Here is an 18132-nt window from a genome sequence, read left to right on the forward strand (position 1 = left end):
GGAACCCCAAGCTGATTTGTAAATATCATGGCACGCATGGTCACAGGACCGAGGATTGCAGGCAATTGAGAGAGGAGGTAGCCCGTTTATTCAATGAGGGCCACCTTCGAGAATTCCTAAGTGATCGAGCCAAGAATCATATCGTCGGAGGGGTCGATATTTCACAAGGGCTCGTGTTCAAACGCACTAAGGTATCAATTACTAGGGAGAAACGGACTCGAGACTATGTTCCAAACGGCACCGTATCATTCAATGACGAGGAGGCAGGAGGAATTTCTCAGCCTCACAACGACGCTCTGGCAATTTTTATCTTATTAAATAAAGTTCAAGTTAAGTGTGTTTTAGTGGATCCAGATAGCTCGGCAAATATCATCCAATCAAGGGTCGTGCAGCAGCTCGGCCTACAAGATCAGATCGTGCCCGTAGCTCGGGTCTTGAACGCTTTCAATATGGCTAGTGAAACAACTAAAGGAGAGATTATCCTACCGGTGAACGTGTCTGGAACTATCGAAGATACCATGTTTCACGTAATCGAGGACGACATGAGGTACAACGCCCTGCTCGGGAGGCCTTGGATCCACAACATGAGGGCAGTCCCTTCGACTCCCCACCAAATGATGAAATTCCCGACGTGGGACGGGGTAAAAACGGTGTATGGGGAGCAGCATGCTGCAAAAGAATGTTCACGGTCGATGAAGTAATACCAATATCGGTGCTATCAACATCGGAAGGATCGGGCGTCAAGGGTAAACAGGAAGCCAAATAGCAATCACCGCCACCAACCTTGATCGAATCGGAGAAGCAGGAAATGGTAGAGGAAGAGGAAGATTTTTTGACCCCTTAAACTTTTGTTGTTCCCGAAGATTCCGACGCCACCAAATCAACGGTCGAAGAGCTGGAACGGGTTATATTGATCGAGTACCTGCCCGAGCAAAAGGTATACAAGGGAATGGGATTAACCCCCAAACACAGGAAAAGGCTTATTCAATTTCTTATTGATAATATAGACTGTTTTGCTCGGTTCTACTTAGACATGACAGGGATCCCGCCGGAGATAACAACACATCGACTAAGCCTGGACCCAAAGTTCACACCGGTGAAACAAAAGAGAAGGCCCCAGTCTGAGGTATAGCACACATTCATAAAGGACGAGGTAACTAAACTTCTCAAAATAGGGTCCATTCGGGAAGTGAAATATCCCGAATGGTTAGCCAATGTAGTCGTAGTTCCTAAAAAGGGGAACAAACTTAGGATGTGTGTAGATTATAAGGATTTAAATAAGGCATTTTCCAAAGATTCTTTTCCACTGCCTAACATCGATCGCATGATCGACGCCACGGCCGGCCACGAGATCCTTAGTTTTCTCGATGCCTATTCCGGGTACAATCAAATTTAGATGAACCCGGAACACCAAGAAAAGACTTCTTTTATCACCAAGTATGGAATATATTGTTATAATGTAATGCCCTTCGGGCTAAAAACTGCAGGAGCCACCTACAAACGCCTAATAAATAAAATGTTCGAAGAACAGATAGGTAAGTCAATGGAAGTATATATTAGTGACATGCTAGTTAAGTCCCTACGCGCAGAGGACCATTTGACACATTTGCAGGAAACATTCAAGATACTGAGAAAATACAACATGAAGCTCAACCCCGAGAAATGCGTTTTCGGGGTCGGTTCAGGCAAGTTCCTTGGCTTCATGGTGTCGAATCAGGGAATTGAGATCAACCCCGATAAAATCAAGGCTATCGAAGACATCACCATCATGGACAACATTAAAGTCGTGCAAAGGCTGACATGGCGGATAGCTGCCTTAGGCCGGTTCATCTCGAGATCGTCGGATCGGAGTCATAAATTCTTCTCTCTACTCAAAAAGAAGAACAATTTCGCCTGGTCCCCGGAATGCAAATATGCATTAGAGGAATTGAAGCGATACCTCTCGAGCCCACCATTGCTTCATACACCAAAGGTAGATGAAAAACTCTACTTGTACTTGGCAGTCTCAGAGATCGCGGTAAGTGGTGTCCTGGTTCGAGAAGAGCAAGGTATGCAATTCCCTGTTTATTATGTAAGTTGAACTCTAGGAAAAGCAGAAACTAGATATCCACACTTAGAGAAAATGGCACTTGCACTGATAAGCGCCTCTAGGAAGCTAAAACCGTATTTTAAATGTCACCCATATGTGTGTTAACCACTTACCCGCTTCATAATGTTTTGGATAAGCCCGAACTGTCGGGCCGATTGGCCAAATGGGCCGTCGAACTCAGTGGGTACGATATCGAATATCAACCCCGACGGTCATCAAGTCTCAAATTTTAGCAGACTTCGTGGCCGATTTCATGACAACCCTCGTATCCGAAGTCGAAAAGGAACTCTTGTTAAAATCAGGTACATCATCGGGGGTGTGGACCCTTTTCACAGACGGCGCTTCGAATGTGAAAGGGGTCCGGGCTAAGCATCATTTTGAAGCCACCCATGGGCAGCACTATTAGACAATCCATCAGATCTTCTAAGTTGACTAACAATGAGGCCGAGTATGAGGCCATGATTGCAGGTCTCGAACTAGATAAAAGCTTGGGGCGGAAGTCATTAAAGCCAAGTGCAACTCTTTTCTGGTAGTAAACCAAGTAAACAAAACCTTCGAGGTTCGAAAGGATATAATGCAAAGGTATTTGGACAAGCTACAGGTGACTTTGCACCATTTTAAAGAATGGACCTTACAACACGTACCTCGCGAGCAGAACAATGAAGCCAATGCTCTTGCAAATTTGGGGTCATCAGTCGAGGAGGACGAAATCAGCTCGGGGACTGTCGTTCAACACTCGAGATCCGTGATCGAAGAAGGTCACGGTGAGATAAACTCCACAAGCTTAACTTGGGATTGGAGGAATAAATATATCGAGTACTTGAAAAATGGAAAGCTCCCTTTGGACCTTAAAGAATCTAGGGCCCTACGAACAAAAGTTGCTTGATTCACATTGGTTGAAGATGGAACATTGTACAGGAGGACGTTCGACGGACCATTAGCAGTATGTTTGGGACCAGGGGACACCGATTGTGTTCTACGAGAAGTCCATGAAGGCACTTGCGAGAACCATTCCGGCGCCGAATCACTGGTTCACAAAGTCATCAGAGCAGGATATTATTGGGACAGTATGGAAAAAGATACTAAGGAGTTCATTTGAAAATGTGACAAATGCCAAAGGCATGCACCGATGATCCACCAACCGGGAGAGCAACTTCAATCAGTCCTATCCCCGTGGCCATTCATGAAATGGGGGATGGACATCGTTGGTCCTCTGCCATCGGCCCCAGGTAAAGCTAAGTTCATTTTATCTATGGCTAACTATTTCTCTAAATGGGTTGAGGTACAGGCTTTCGAGAAAGTCAGAGAGAAAGAAGTTCTAGACTTCATCTGGGGTCACATCGTATGCCGATTTGGGATACCCGCCGAGATAGTGTGCGACAATGGAAAACAATTTATCGGCAACAAAATAACAAAGTTCCTCGAGGATCACAAAATAAAAAGGATATTATCAATGTCATATTATCCTAGTGGGAACAGACAGGCCGAATCAACGAACAAGACCATAATTCAAAACCTAAATAAAAGGTTGAATGACGCTAAGGGAAAATGGAGAGAAATTTTGCTCGAAGTCCTTAGGGCATATCGGACAACGACAAAATCCAGTACGGGGGCAACGCTGTTCTCCTTAGTATATGGCACCGAAGCTCTGATCTCGGTCGAAGTCGGGGAACCAAGCGTCAGGTTTTGATACACAACGGAAGAATCAAACCACGAGGCTATGAACACAAGCCTCGAATTGTTAGACGAAAAATGGGAATTCGTCCTCGTTCGAATGGCCGCCCAGAAATAGCGAATCGAAAGATATTATAATCAAACGTCCAATCTTCGACACTTCAAACTAGGGGACATAGTCCTGAGGAAATTCACCCTCAATACTCAAGAACCGAATGAAGGGAAGCTCGGCCCAAATTGGGAAGGACCGTAATAGGTCCTCGGTGTCATCGGAAAGGGATCTTACAAACTTGGCACAATGGAGGACGAACAATTGCCGAACAATTGGAACATATCACTCCTCAAATGATATTATTGCTAAGGTATGACTTTCTCCCTTTTCATTTGTATCTGGTGCTAACTTATTGCAGGTGTTCGATCGAAGACGTCGAGAAGCTCTTCTCTAACACCCCAAATTTTTAATAATATTTGCATCCTCTATTGAGCATTTTTATAACGAGGAAATATTTTACTTTGCACTTCCTAAACGTGAAATTGAAAATATATGAAAATTCCTTACTTTAGGTTGTGTTAATATTGGCAAAGAAGTTCCATGGTGTTGCTATATGTAACACTTGATATTATTTTGATGAGTTGTTATTAAATACACTATATAATTAAGTTTTTGGGATGCCACCCTTTTGTATTTATCTAAGGGATATTTAGTAGTTGAGAACCATTTTTATTTCATATTTATCCAAAATTCTTAAAGTTAACTTTGATTGACTTAGTCTTCCATAAACTCCCCATTTTCATTCTTGCAAAACAAAGAAAAAAACCCCTACCCTCTCTCCTTCTTATACACTGAGAACTTCATGAAACCACCATAAATTTTCACTAAACCAACCAGCGAAATTCGTTTTTGGTGAAGCTCAAGTTGCTTCTCTCTTTTGTGGTAAGTTTCTAAACCCGTTTTTACACTATACAGCTATTAGTGTTTCTTACATATCTTTTTGTACAAAGCTCTGTTTTAAGTGATCCTAGACTTTCTGGAAATTTATTTCATAGATCTATAACTCTTATGAAGGAACAAAAATGTAGTTTTACTTGTATTTACCCTAAAAGGGATCATAAAGTACAGGGCAGGTGCTGCCCAAATTTTCAGTTTTAGAAATACTCCATGTACTACTGTTAGTAATTTTAGAATAACTTTTTGTACAAAATTGATATGGAGGTGATTCAAGATGTTCTGAAACGCTATGACATACATTAACAACTTTTATGAAGACTATACAGTGTAGTTTGTCTGTTTAGATCTTTAAAACTGAGCCATAATATGAAACAGTGATACTGTCCAGAATTTCTGTTTTAAACATTTGTGGGTAATTTTCACCAATATCATATTTAGTTTGACATGTTAAATCACTGAACTTATATAGATATATGATTATGTATTTAAGGTATATATACCCTTGTAAAATCAAAAGGGAAGTGTGTGAGGAAGTGGACGGATTTGGTTTGTTTATGGCGTAGACGATTCGAACGTCCTCAAGTTGTGATTGAACTTTTGTGGTAAAACACCAATTTTTGTGTATAAACTTTGTACTCTTTTTGCTTGCTGGAATATTTTGAAATAACCTGATATTTTATTTTTCTTTTATTTAATTTATATCATTGTACTCATGTCATATCAAGTATTGTAAGATATTTGCTAAATCACCCACTCGTACGGATTCGCTTGATCATTTTTGCATTCTTGTTGGGACTTTGTCCTTCTTGTGGAAGTGACTTTGTCACTCATCTTGGCATGCTTCTTGATTTGGATCTTTTGCCATCTTGACTTTGAATTTGTAGTTCGTCTTAAATTATGGAACTTGTCTATGTTAAGTACGAATTAGGAAGCCAATTTTAATATGGTTCTTGATTCTCTTGACTATTGGGTTTCCTACTTGATTTGGGGCTTCGGTCCATATTTATATATGATTATGCTTAGTGTGATGGCATGGCGTACATATTGGGCGAAAAAAATAAATATTTGGCAAACTCTCTTGGATTGATAGTATACGCATTCTTGACTCTTAAAAACATTGTTATTGATATTTGGAAACACTTCGAGGTTTGATATTTGATACTTTTGATATATTTGTTCACTTATTTTAAATTATGTTAAATTGATCTACCTATGACTGAAAAGGGGAATTGGAAAACTTAATGACTCCACGCCCAAAGTTTATTTGCCACTAAGCTTTATGCATAGCGATAGTTGTTTTTCTATCGTAGGTAATGTACGAGATAAAATTTGACGTCGGCCTTATGAAGTAGTCTTTTTGGGAGCACTTATAGAGATCACATTTGCATATTCACCTTGGTTTTGCATAGTTTTGGGATATATATATATATATATATATATATATATATATATATATATATATATATATATGTATGTATGTATGTATGTATGTTATTTGGAGGCTTGTTGGATCTTAAGACCAAAATCTTGTAACTTGAATTTGGTAACTTGTTTTGCTATATTAGGGTGTGTTAATAACTCAAGTCTTGTAATATGTTGAATTTACACTTTGTCTTATAAATATGTGCAAAGGAGAAAACTAGTTTTCTTTTTTATACCCGATAGTTTGAAATTTATGTTCAATACAAACTTGCAGTTATGTTAAATGAAAGTATAATTTTGTTAGGAAGTTTCTTTAACGTGTTGATTATTCAAGAAGGGTTATATCACCTTATGATGATATTTTAACATTGTATTTCATTTAAATAAAGAAATTTATGAAGTGTATTTTCAAAAATAAAAATATTACACTTTGAACCTTATCGCATGGGCCTATTTTCGCTACAAAACTATTATGAATATTTTTTTAACTAATATCTTCTTAATGTTGCAAGAAGTAAATTAGAGTTTCGTAAGTAGCACCCTCCCAAAGGGGTTGCTACAAGTTTTGGTATCAGAGCTGTAACGACCCGACCGGTTGTTTTGAGCTCTAGCGTGTCGTTCAGCATTTTGAGGCCATGAGCATCTTCATTTCAGGTATTATGACTTGCGCGCATGGTCAAAATTGAATTCCAGGAAGTTCGGAGTTGATTTAGAAAGAGAATTCTCATTTCGGAAGCTTTAAGTTGAAAGAATTGACTAAGATTGGATTTTTGAGTAAACGACCTCGGAATTGGGATTCGAAGGTTCCAACAGGTTCGTATGATGATTTCGGACTTGGGCGCATGTCCGGATCGGGTTTTGGAAGAACCGAGAACGTTTTGGCACCTATTGTGGAAGTTAGCATTTTTGGAAGAATTTCATAAGTTTGGGTTGAAGTGCATTTCAATGTTATCGTTGTCTGTTTGGGATTCCGAGTCTGGGAATCGCTCCATATGGTGATTCTGGTGTTGGAAACGCAATCGGAAGTGAATTCGGAGGTCCGTGGGTCATTTTGGAGTCATTTGGCTAAAGATAGAAATTTGAGGGTTTTTGAGAAGTTTGACCGGAAGTGGACTTTTTGATATCAGGGTCGGATTCCGATTCCGAAAGTTGGAGTAGGTTCGTAATGTTGAATATGAATTGTGTGCAAAATTTGAGGTCAGTCGGATGTGATTTGATAGGTTTAGGCATCGAATGTTGAAGTTTGAATCTCTCAAGTTCATCAAGTTTGATTTGGGGTGTGATTCGTGATTTTAGCGTTGTTTGATAGGATTTGAGGCCTCGAGCGAGTCCGTATTTTGGGACTGGTTGGCATGATTAGTTGGGGTCCCGGGGGGGCTCGGGTGGATTTCGGGTGGTTAACGGATCGAATTGGAATTTGGATGAAGAGTTGAAGATGCTGCCTGCTGGTGTAACCGCAACTGCGAGACTTGGGGCCGCAGGTGCGGAGCCGCAGAAGCGGCCTTGTGTCTCAGAAGCAGAAATGGGCTGGCTGGACAGGGACCGCAAATGCAGTCACTTTTGCCACAGATGCGGGACCGCACCTGCGGAAGGAGAGGCGCAGATGCGGACGCTGAGGGCTTGAGGAGGATCGCAGAAGCCGAGGGTAAGATGCACCTGCGGAACCGCTGAAGCGGTCAGGAGACCGTAGGTACGGAAATGCTGGAGGCAGAGAGGTTATTATAAATCGGGGGTTGGGTTTATTTCAACTCCATTTCTTCCATTGGAGCCGATTTTGGAGAAACTTTGAGGTGCCATTTTCACCACCAAGCATGAGGTAAGTAATTTATGCTAGTCTTGAGTTAAATACATGATGATATACGGATTTGGACATGGAAACTTGTAGGAATTTGGGATTTTGAGGAAAACCCTAGAAATTGTTATTCTTGGATTTTAAGCACGATTTTGGGCATGAAATTAAGATTAAAGTATATATTTGAGTTCGTGAAGTTATGGGTAAACTTTACCTTCGAAAAATTTCAGAATCCGGGCACGTGGGCCCGAGGGCGATTTTGTCAACTTTTTGATCGGGGTTGGGAATTGTTATAAATTGGATTATAATGAGTAGTTGATCTCATATTAATGGGTTTACATAATTATTGGCTAGTGTTGGAGCATTTTTGAATTGATTTGAGTCTTCGAAAGGACGTGGATTGCCGGTTATGGAACTTCGGAGCGAGGTAAGTCTCCTTTCTAACCTTGTAAGAGGGAATTGTCCCCATAGGTGAGTTAATTGGTTATGTGCTCTTATTTGTGGGGGCTACATACGCACGAGGTGACGAGAGTCCGTGCGTAGCTACTACTATGATTAAGTCCGGGTAGTCTAGGACCCAAAAGCATGCTATACTTGGAATATTTGTAATCTTATTGACAGTTTGAATTGCTTAATCACATCGAATTAGTAAATGAATTTCTAAAAAAGATTAAACTTCATTTCTTTGAATTGTTAAGAGAGATTTGTCTTTTCTTTGGATAAATTGCTCCTTGATGAGTTCTTGATTGACTGTTTGAATGTGTTTATATACTGTGGAACGGGCCGAATGCCTCGGTAGATTAAATAGATGCATCTATGGTTCGCACCATTCGACCCTCTGGCAGTGCACAGTTTAAATATTGTTGGATCGGGCCGTACGTCCTCGGCATGATTTGCGCATGCTTGTATTGCTCGCCTTGTAATTTACTGAAGTTGATATTGCTTCTTCCCGTCTTGAGAATATATGTATAAATGATGAAAAAGGAAATTGGAAATTTTCATATAAAAGAAAGAATTTTTTACTTGCTCCACTCTATTGAATTACATTTATATTTATATAAACCCTCGACTTGTTATATTATTGATGTATCATCATTGGACCACTAGTAAGTGTCGAAGTCGACCTCTCGTCTCTACTTCTCCGAGATTAGGCGGGATACTTACTAAGTACACGTTGTTTTCGTACTCATGCTACACTTGCTGTGCATTTTTGTTGCACAGGTACCTCCATCTCTAGCGGCCTAGTGGTCGTAGCAGCATGGTTGATACGGAGACTTAGGTAAGCTGCACTTCTCGAGACGACCTACAGCCAGCAGAGTCTCTTTCAGATTTCCATATTTATTATTTGTCCTATTTGTATTCCCGAACAGTGGTTGTATTATTTTGTTTCCTAGAGATAGTTCATGCACTTATGACACCGGGTTCTGGGATGATTATGAGATTGTTTATTATTAAGTTTGTTAAAGATATTAATATCTATTCAGTAAAACTTATTACTTATTGTTGAATGTACAAAAGGAACGATTTCAAAAATGTTAAAACAAGAAATTTCAAGTAAATTGGTGTTGGCTTGCCTGACAGTGGTGTCTCCGGCTATAACGACCCGACCGGTCGTTTTGAGCTCTAGCACATCGTTCAGCAGTCTGAAGCCATGAGCAGCTTCATTTCAGGTATTATGACTTGTGCGCATCGTTGGAATTGAATTTCGGGAAGTTCAGAGTTGATTTGGAAAGAGAATTCTCATTTCAGAAGCTTAAAGTTGAAAGAATTAACTGAGATTGGATTTCAGAGTAAACGACCTCGGAATCAGGATTTGAAGGTTCTAGCAAGTCGGTATGATGATTTCGGACTTGAGAGTATGCCCGGATCGGGTTTTGGATGACCCAGGAGCGTTTTGGCGCCTATTGTGGAAGTTAGCATTTTGGAAGAAATTTCATAAGTTTGGCTTGAAGTGCATTTCAGTGTTATCGATCCCCGTTTGGGATTCCGAGTCTGGAAATAGCTCCGTATGGTGATTCTGGAGTTGGAAGCGCGATCGGAAGTGAATTCGGAGGTCCGTGGGTCATTTTGGAATCATTAGGCTAAAGATAGAAATTTGAATATTTTTGAGGAGTTTGACCGGAAGTGGACTTTTTGATATCGGGGTCAGAATCCTATTCCTAAAGTTGGAGTAGGTCCGTAATATCGAATGTGACTTGTGTGCAAAATTTGAGATCAATCGGACGTGATTTGATAGGTTTCGACATTGAATGTAGAAATTTGAAGTTCTAAAGTTCATTAAGCTTGAATTGGGGTGCAATTCATGATTTCGATGTTGTTTGATGTGATTTGAGGCCTCGAGCAGGTCCGTGTTATGTTATGGAACTTGTTTGTATGATTAGACGGGGCCCCGGGGGCCTCGGGTGTGTTTCGGGGTGGTTTCGGATCATTTCGGGCTGTTTTAAAATAGTTGATGCTGGTATCTGGTGTTGTTCTTCGCGTTCGCGAGGATCCTCTCACGTTCGCGAAGAAGGATTTGGCCTCAGGGACTCTGTTCTTCGCGTTCGTGAAGAGGTTCCCGCGTTCGCGTCGAAGGAAATCTCTGCTGCACAGGTTTGACTTTGGAGGCTCATATCTCACAATCTATAAGGTATTTGGAGATGATCCAAAAATGAAAGTTGTAGCCCTTTGTGTCTAATTTTCGAAAAATATAAACCATTTGGAATTTGGATTTGTGTACCAAAAGTTATGGCTGGTACACTATAGGCTGTCCGGAAAGATAAAGAAGAATTTTGTATTGCAGAGGGCTGACTTCGGAAGCTTATATCTTAAAATCTATAAGGAATTGGGAGATAACCAAAACACGAAAGTTGTAGATATTGGTTTCTAGTTTCCAAAACGTTAAACCATTTGTAATTTGGAGTTATGTACAAAAGGTTATGGCCATTATACTAGAGACTGTCTGAGAAGAGTATGGAAAACGATTTTTGGGAATTTTCTTCTTCGCGAACGCGATGGGGGTCTCCTGAACGTGAAGAAGACTCATCTGGGCAGTGTATAAGTGTAAAGAAATGGGTTTGGCTCATTTTATCTCATTTTCTCCATGGGAGCCGACCTAGGAGCGATTTTGGAGCTCTATTTTCATCATCCATGTCAAGGTAAGTGATTCTCACCTATTGCAAGTTAATTACTTGGATTATATCTAGATTTTAATATGGAAAATCATGTAAATTAGTAGAAATTTTGGAATTTTGAAGAAAACCTAGAAAATTAGTATTCTTGGATTTTGACCACGATTTTGGGTATGGAATTAGGAGAAAATCGTATATTTGAGTTCGTGAGTTCATGGGTAAACCTTATCTTCGAGAAATTTTGGAATTCGGGCACGTGGGCCCGAGGGCATTTTTGTCAACTTTCGATCGGGGTTAGGAATTGCTATAAATTGGATTGTAATGAGTAATTGAGCATATATTAATGAATTTATATAATCCTTGGCTAGTTTTGGAGCATTGTGCGTCGATTTAAGTCTTCGGAGGAGCGTGGAATGCCGGTTATGGATCTTCAGAGCGAGGTGAGTCTCCTTTCTAACCTTGTAAGAGGGAATTGTCCCCATAGGTGAGTTAGTTGGTTATGTGCTCCTATTTGTGGGGGCTACGTACGCACGAGGTGACGAGAGTCCGTGCTAGCTACTATTATGCTATTGTTCGGGTAGTCTAGGACCCAAAAGCATGCTATACTTGGATTAATTGTAAACTTATTGACAGTTTGAATTGCTTAAGTGACAATGAATTGGTAAATGAATTGCTAAAAGGATTAAACTTCATTTTCTTAAATTTTTAAAAGAGGATTTGCTTTTATTTGGATAGGTGTTCCTCGATAAATTCTTAATTTGCTATTTGAGCATGTATCCCTATGTGTACCTGCATCGCATGTATGATTCGCGAGCAGGGTATTTGTTTATTTTATGTTGACCGCGTCGCAGGATAGTTCGCGAGCAGCGTAATAGATGCATCTATGGTTCGCGCCGTTCGACCCTCGACAGTGCACAGTTTATTTTCTGTTGGAGCGGACCGTACGTACCACGGTGTTATTTGTGCATGCTTGTATTGCTGCCTTGAACTTATTGAAGTTGTTATTGCCTCTTCATGGCTTGAGAATATTTGGTTAAATAATGAAAAGGAATTTTGGGAAAACTCCCTATAAAAGAAATAATTGTTTACTTGTTTTCTCCTATTGGATTAAAAGTCATGTTTATAAGAGTCCACGATTTAGTGAATTATTGACATCATTATTGGACCATTAGTAAGTGTCGAAGTCGACCATCTCGTCTCTACTTTTTCGAGATTAGACGGGATACTCATTGAGTACACGTTGTTTTCGTACTCATACTACACTTTTGTGCATTTTTGTTGCACAGGTATATGTAACTATAGTGGCCTACTGAGCGTAGCAGCACGGATGATTCGGGGACTAGGTGAGCTGCATATTCGAGGCGGCCCGCAGCTAGTATAGTCCCTTCTAGTATATTGTATTTACTTTCTGTCCACTGTATTCCGGACGGATGTTGTATTATATTATTTCTTATAAATTTCTCATGCACTTGTGACACCGGGTTCTGGGAACGGTTTTGAAATATTTTGTATTAATTGCTTGTTATTTAATTTGAATTGAAGCAGTTGTCTCTTTACTTATGAAATTAGAAGGAAAACTCTAGGTTTTCAAAATGGTCTAAATTGGAATCTAATTAAGTATTTTAGTTGGCTTGCCTGACAACGGTGTCAGGCGCCATCACGACCCTTAGTGGATTTTGGGTCGTGACAACATGGTATCAGAGCACTAGGTTCCCGTAGGTCTCACGAGTCATGAGCAAGTCTAGCTGAGCCTCGCGGATCGGTACGGAGACGTCTGTACTTATCCTCGGGAGGCTACAGGGTTGTTAGGAGTACTTCCCTTCTTGATTCCTCATCGTGCGATTTGATTCCTTGAGGCTTAGGCCCTTGTTTCCTTCCTACTCAATCTTACGCGACGCGAACCGCTTGTTATAAATCAAGAATTAAAGGATTGTAATTGTACTACGAACGTGATGCGGGGTGTTTCTCCCTGCGAGGTTGTGTAAGCTATTATCGTCGCCTTGTGGACGGATATTCTATTGATTCAGCTCAGTAGCGGTACTTCTGAGAGCCGTGAGGTTAGGCACAGGTTGCCATGATGCTTATGAATGATTATTCCGCAGTATTAATATAATGGTAGGATGTTTGCCTACGTGTCGAGGCAGTGAACGACTTGAAGGGAGGTTTACTCGGTGCATGATCAAGAGATTCGATATTTTATTCCCGGAAAGCGGAAGGCAAACGGGCTGAGGATGTTCAGGTTTGGGTTAATAGGGTAACAAGACTCGGCATTTGCGAGCGTGGTGGAGTTTTCTTCTATAATGAGGTGTCGATGTCCTTATTGAATGTACTAAATTCGTCGGCGTTATGATCTTCTACAATTGCCCTTGGAGCAGGATATTGCGGGTCAGTATCAAAGAAGTGACGGTTAGAGATCGCGGGGTGTGGCGGTTCAAGATGGAACCGATGTTTCTAAGGATGACGGCTCGAGAAAGATGATCTTCAGAAAGGTTTAAAGTTAGTAGCGATTTGTGGGTTCAAGTGCTACAAAGTTAGATTTCATCTAAGGCAACAATTGAGCAGCAAAGAATGAGAAAAGACGTTTGGGAAGTGTCAGGCAGTGGCTAAAATTTCTAGAAGGCCAAGTATAAGGAGCAAAGGGCGAGTAGTCGATTAAAGGGATTAGTTCCGCCAAAGTGGGAGAGTGGCGGAGTTGCATATGGGCATTGTGGTAGGGTGACTACGCACCATAAGGAGAGTTTGGAATGATTTGAGAATTTCAGAGATTTGTGATTGGGGTCTACGGATTTAATTTGAAGTATGGACTATTATGCGGCAGGAGATTTGATATAACGGGAAGGAGCTGCTTGAATGAAGAAGGATACAACATAACATCGAATTGGAAGGTTGTTGCCGCACATTTAAGTGATGTCCGTGAGGGATGAATGGACTTGTGCAGCTAGAGATTGAGCTCGGACTCGGGGAGGGTTATTGATGTCATAGTGATTGCACCTTGTGCAGCAGCGTTGGAAGATATCGGGGAGTGATTTTCACAGGCGGGTTATTCCCTGTGAGCAGGTTAGCGGTCGCGTGGTTGGCGAAGCTTTTGCGAAGAATTCTATTGGTTATTTGGCGAAGAGAACGGTTGTGCGAATGTGGTTGATAATTCAGAGTATAAAAAGGGGGTTTTACATAAAGAATCCGAAAATTTAGGAGGTTGATTGCACAAGGTTATGTCAATAAGAGATAAGAATTCCGGTGAGTTCCAGAGTTGTGTAATAGTGGCGTCAAGCTAAGTGGGAGAGTCCCACCGCCTATGATTGGGTTGCATGGTTAACTACTTGCGAGGTTTCTAGTTATTAGTATGTGGATGGGTTATTTTAGCTACGGGAAAAGAACACAAGTGGTGAATTGAGCTAAGGGATTGTTAAAGGTGTGCCATGGTTGGCCTTGTTGCCTCATGTTCAGATTTGAGAAAGGATTCAGGGTTTATGCCTCGTATAAGTGTGGGTTTCAAGGGAAGTGATTCTGCCAGGTGCTTCGTCGGGAGGGTATTCATGTGCTAGAAGATCTGTGGAGTTAATTATATTCGAGGCCAAGTCAGAGCGGGTGGCTCTCAACGACGGTCCTAGTGGATTCAAAAAGGGTAAAGTCTGGTGCCTAATGATTTCGAGCCTATAAGTACGGTTAAGAGTCAAGCTTTTGTAGCAGCTTATGAGAAGAGGCCCAGAATGTTCTATGATGTGCTGGCTTGCAGTGCAGCATTTGGGAGGTATGAAACGGCTCGTGGGATTCGAGACAGCATGGTCTCGTGATTCAAGGTCACTCGGGATGAGTGCTGATAGAGTGTGGTAAGTGTTCAATGGAGTTGATATTGTTCCTATGGCAATCACAGATAAATTGGAAGACGATAGATTCGTTAACCATAGTTGAATTGTCATATTGGTGGTAGTGATCAGTTCCTTCAGCGTGATCAAGTTATGCAAGTGATTGTGACGGTACGTATCAGGCTTGTCAGTCGTCGTAATTGATGTTATTCAGAAGCATTCTACTGTTATGGCTTGTTATGTGGAAGCAAATTCCGGAAGGGCTATGGTGTCTTAGACCACTACTTAGAGATTTGCATATTCTACGATTATGAGAATTCACCTGTGTGATACTATGGATCTCCTGAAGTGAGTTAAGTGAAAAGTTTTTATATGATGAAGTGTTATCCTATTAGTGGTTTCGGAGTTATGACGAAAATCGTGTTTTATTACATGTTGGCATGATGGGAGCAGCGAGTGGTATGTAATTTGAAGTGAGGATCAAAGTTGCAGTCGGTGTTGTCGAGGATGTCACGAGCTCGGATGAGCAGGAAAGGAGTTTCGATGTTTAAGGTAAGTTGGTATTGTCTTTAGCGTCACCTGAGATCGGTGTTTTGTAAAAAGGGCTTTGCATCCTAGTTCAGGATTCTTGATCGCTTTGTAGTGTTAGTGCGGCCGGTGGTTTGGATGTACAGACCTGTTATCGGTTACGGAAGGTCGTGGGAGCATGTCCCATAGGAAGACTGCATAAGTGTGGCATCTAGTCACTTGACTGATCAAAGATTCAAACCAAGTATGAAGATTGTGATGATATCGTTAATTTGAGAATATATGCCTGGAGGGCACTCAGTTATTGGGTTGTGGACGATGGAGGATTACTCCACTTATGATGGTTATTCTGGTGTGTTATGGGATAAAGGAGGTTATTATGGACCCAGGAAAGATTGCGGACCTAGTTCGATACGATCAGAATCGGCTTGAGGTCTGTGAATGAATTTAAATATGAATTGGGCCTTATATTAGGCCGGATGCGTTCATTTCAGCATAGCGCTCCTTATGGAGGAGTATTCAGATGTGGATATTATTTCGTCGTCTGCTATTCCATGTAATGTTATACTGTGACGTATGAGTTGTGAATGGCTCGAGGATTTTCCGAAATGTTCCGCGTAGAGATGATGTCATATGAGCAGGAAGGCTCTCGAGATTCAGATTGTATATCGCACCTCAGTTGTGCTTGAGTTTTGTAGCCTATGGCACTATATGCTCCCCCAGGGATTGTATTATGCACTTAGCGTGCATGTGACCGATATTCGACATTTTGTTGTAATGAGAAAATTAGCTCGATGTATATCTTCTTATGTGAGTTCTATGTGTGGATCGGGTGGCATGCCGCCATGGGTATGTTATTTGGATCGGGTTGCACGCCGCAACAGTGTGATGTTTAGTACAGTTCCCTATATCTGTTTTTATGTGTTTTGTTTCCTATTTTCTGAGGAAAACTCATATTAGCTGTGTGCCCACGTCGCATGTATGATTCGCGAGCGGGGTAATTGAATTTCCTTTTCAGAGTTCGTTTTCCTTTTGTGTCGCACTCTAATTGGTAGCCTATTGGCACATGGTAGCATCATATGAGACTTTTGGTCATGTCGGGGTGGCTTATTGCCTGAGCAGTTCGTACTGGGTGAGACGAGATTATTGGATTTAAGATCCGTGCAATCTGATTATATGAAGTACATTAAGGAGCTAAGGCCATTATTCGGTTCAGAATGAAGTGATGGTTCTTGTCAGGAATATAGACTCAATGATTGGTTGACTCGGTAGTTGGTTATGAATTTCTGCATATCTCGTCCATCGTGGTGGTATTGTAAGAGTTAGAGCAAGACCTGTGTGTGTCATGAGGTGCAATGGGAGCATCAGATTCGTGGAATTTCGACTATTATGCTTAGAGAATGTTATTGTGGTCCTCTGAATAAAGCGGTGCAAGGTATGAATTCAGCAAAGGTGTACAGTCATGTTCTGGTGCATCGTACACGGTGCTCGTATGTTGGGAACAGGTCTGGCATAGAATTCCGGATGTTGGAATTAGGCTCTAAGGCTTATTTGCTTAAGTGAAAAAGAATATCTTCAGAGTGATCGGGCTAAGGTGCTCAGCGGAGTTGTGGTAGCATAGGTAGGTGCTCGCCGTGTTAAACAGTAATTTCGGACAACTCCAGAACAGTTCTTATCACGTTCGAGGACGAACGTATGTTTAAGTGGGAGAGAATGTAACGACCCGACCGGTCGTTTTGAGCTCTAGCGCATCGTTCAGCAGTCTGAAGCCATGAGCAGCTTCATTTCAGGTATTATGACTTGTGCGCATCGTTGGAATTGAATTTCAGGGAGTTCAGAGTTGATTTGGAAAGAGAATTCTCATTTCGGAAGCTTAAAGTTGAAAGAATTAACTGAGATTAGATTTCAGAGTAAACGACCTCGGAATCAGGATCTGAAGGTTCCAGCAGGTTCGTATGATGATTTCGGACTTGGGAGTATGCCCGGATCGGGTTTTGGATGACCCAGGAGCGTTTTGGCGCCTATTGTGGAAGTTAGCATTTTGGAAGAAATTTCATAAGTTTGGCTTGAAGTGCATTTCAGTGTTATCGATGTCCGTTTGGGATTCCGAGTCTGGGAATAGCTCCGTATGGTGATTCTGGAGTTGGAAGTGCGATCGGAAGTGAATTCGGAGGTCCGTGGGTCATTTTGGAATCATTTGGCTAAAGATAGAAATTTGAATATTTTTGAGGAGTTTGACCGGAAGTGGCTTTTTGATATCGGGGTCAGAATCCTATTCCGAAAGTTGGAGTAGGTCCGTAATATCGAATGTGACTTGTGTGCAAAATTTGAGATCAATCGGAGGTGATTTGATAGGTTTCGACATCGAATGTAGAAATTTGAAGTTTAAAAGTTCATTAAGGTTGAATTGGGGTGGAATTCATGATTTCGATGTTGTTTGATGTGATTTGAGGCCTCGAGCAGGTCCGTGTTATGTTATGGGACTTGTTTGTGTGATTGGACGGGGCCCCGGGGGCCTCGGGTGTGTTTCGGGGTGGTTACGAATCACTTCGGGCTGTTTTGAAATAGCTGATGCTGGTATCTGGTGTTGTTCTTCGCGTTCACGAGGATCGCGTTCGCGAAGAAGGATTTGGCCTCAGGGACTCTATTCTTCGCGTTCGTGAAGAGGTTCTCGCGTTCGCCTAGAAGGAAATCTCTGCTGCACAGGTCTGACTTCGGAGGCTGATATCTCACAATCTATAAGGAATTTGGAGATGATCCAA

This window comes from Nicotiana attenuata, unplaced genomic scaffold, assembly GCF_001879085.1.
Source record: "Nicotiana attenuata strain UT unplaced genomic scaffold, NIATTr2, whole genome shotgun sequence".
Lineage (NCBI taxonomy): Eukaryota > Viridiplantae > Streptophyta > Magnoliopsida > Solanales > Solanaceae > Nicotiana > Nicotiana attenuata.